Here is a 2,597-nt window from a genome sequence, read left to right as displayed (position 1 = left end):
CTTATATTTACTTATGTTTCTGTATGTATGTGTATTGATATCATGCATGTGTGTATATTCACTTATGTTTATATACACACATTACATTCATTACATTCGATGCTCATTGTGCCTTGTGGCACTTGAGGTGACACCAAGATCATTCCCCCTTCCGACACTGAAAGCATCCTTGACATCTTGTTTCATTGTTAACCCTTCTACTTTTAAGATCTTTTGTTATTGCTCTCCATCACATTTCTTTTCGTCAGCCACATCTTCTTTTACTTTGTGGAACCCATTGCAAAGTGTTCCCTACATATATATATTTAAGTATGCATCAATATCATGTATATATGTGTGTATTTAGATTCTTTTGTATAAATGTATTGATATCATGTATGTATTTTCATGCTTGTATATTCGCATCTACTTATGGGTTTGTACTAATATCACATTCATATGTACATCTACGTATGTTTATATGGTTCTGTGTATATCTGTGTTTGTCTCTATAGCAATATCATCTCCATTTGTATTTACATATGTTTATATGTTTATATCTTTGTAGAACATCTGTTGAACTGTGAAAACCCTACAAACTATCCTTTCACTAGGAAAGTGCTTTACAAAACATTTAGGGAGCTTGGAGAAAACACATCACGAGTCGTTTCTGATGAAAGGAAAGTTAAAGAAAGGATCCCAGAATGCAAAGCTGTAAGTACTAGCGAGAAGTAGATAATCTAATATAGCATTTAGAGTCCCCTAGGAGACCAATAAAAGGGATAAGAGATGGTTTAGCAACTTATGTATTAAGTTACAAATTATTGCAAGATCTCTAATAAAAATTGTACACTGCCAGTCTGTTTATTGGAATGCATGTGTGTGTGTGTTTGTGTGAGAGCACGTATAACTATATATATTCACTTTCTTACTCAGTCAACACATTCATAATATATAAACAACATTAACTTTCTAAGGGATTATTTATGCCCTCAGTAATTTTGGTGGACCCCTTAACAGCATCAAAAACATGTGATTTTCTTTTTTATATTAATAATAATGTTATAAAATTTTCTGAGTGCAACAAATATATGTGTGTTTCTGTCCAAGCGGGAATTTCCTCAAGTACTGTACTCATTATGTACACACACGCACGCACACACACAGCACACACATACACACACACATATAAATTATATGTTTATATGTAGTTAAGTTTATGTTCAGTCATAGAGTAACCAATGGTTTCACATGCACAAAGGGCTTAGCCCCATGGATGTCTCATCGGACTCTAAAACTGAAAACAAATGTAACTCTACACCCCTGGGAGGCAGGAATCCATTCTTACCATTTGATCAATTAGTCACCAAAGAATAAATACTCTGGGGTCAGTGAAGAGGGGTCATCTTCCTTAGACCAGTTCATCTGGGTCAAAAGAGGGGGGAACAGGGGATTTTTTCCTTGATCTAATTTTAGATTGTAAGGACCCTTCTAGGTCTAATTGGCAAACAGGGGAGCCCATGCTACAGCAGGTAGCATTTGAAATGGATGCAAGGTCTGTAAATTTTCTGGCAAGTGTTCAGTGATCCAGATTTCAGGAAGTCATTGAGCACACTTGCTCATTCATCTATACAAAGCTTGCAGCATTCACTCCCATTAATGTAGGGTCCCAATCACTCTAAGATCCTTCGCTTGATATCATATGGGGTCCCTTCATCTTTGAGGTGCCACATGTGGCTGGCCAAGGATGTAACAGATCATCTTTCTGGAACCCTGAAAGAGGACCTGTGGTTGCACACGTGCTGCTTGAAGGTTGTCCCAGCTGACCCAATATATTTCCAGGCTTAGGTGCTGGTTGCACTCACATTACCAGCACATCTTCGGTTGGTTTCGAGCCCGGAGATGTTGTTGCTGCCACTGGTGTTACTGGAGGTGTCATCAGTTCTGTTATCATTACGAGGCATGGATCCAGCGATATCTGTGGCTGTTGTTGTTGTGGTGGTCATCCTTGGCCATGGCATTCGTACTACTGTCGCTGATGATGATGTGGGTGCCTTCATTGATAATATTGGTCATGGGGCCAGTAGCTTCACTGGTGCAGCTAGTGTTGGTGTGGTTGTCACCTCTGGCCATAGTACTGGTGCTGAGGTTGTTGGCACCAGTGCTGGTGTTTCCACCAATGTTATTGGATGATACATTACTGCTGTTACTAATGGTTGTTAGGTCTGGGGATCTCCACAGCCTCATAGATAATTCCTTCAGCCTTTCATTGGCCTCCCACTGGACAGTTATTGCAACTGGACTCCTCCTGCATTTTATGGGTGTTTGTCGAAGAAATCAACCCCAGGACTCATTCTTTGTAAGCCTAGTATTTATTCTATTGGTCTCTTTTGCCAAACTGCTATGTTATGGGGACATAAATACACCAGCATCAGTTGTCAAGCAATGGTTGGGGAACAAACACAAACACATAAACACAAATATATACATACATATACATATATATATATATATGTACATATATGTATATATATATATATATATACATATATATTCTTATATATTCTTTTAGAATATTACTTATAAAAGTTATATATACATATATATACATATATATA

This window comes from Octopus bimaculoides, chromosome 3 (genome assembly GCF_001194135.2).
Source record: "Octopus bimaculoides isolate UCB-OBI-ISO-001 chromosome 3, ASM119413v2, whole genome shotgun sequence".
In the NCBI taxonomy this organism is placed as follows: domain Eukaryota; kingdom Metazoa; phylum Mollusca; class Cephalopoda; order Octopoda; family Octopodidae; genus Octopus; species Octopus bimaculoides.
Note: the sequence above shows the minus strand (reverse complement) of the source record.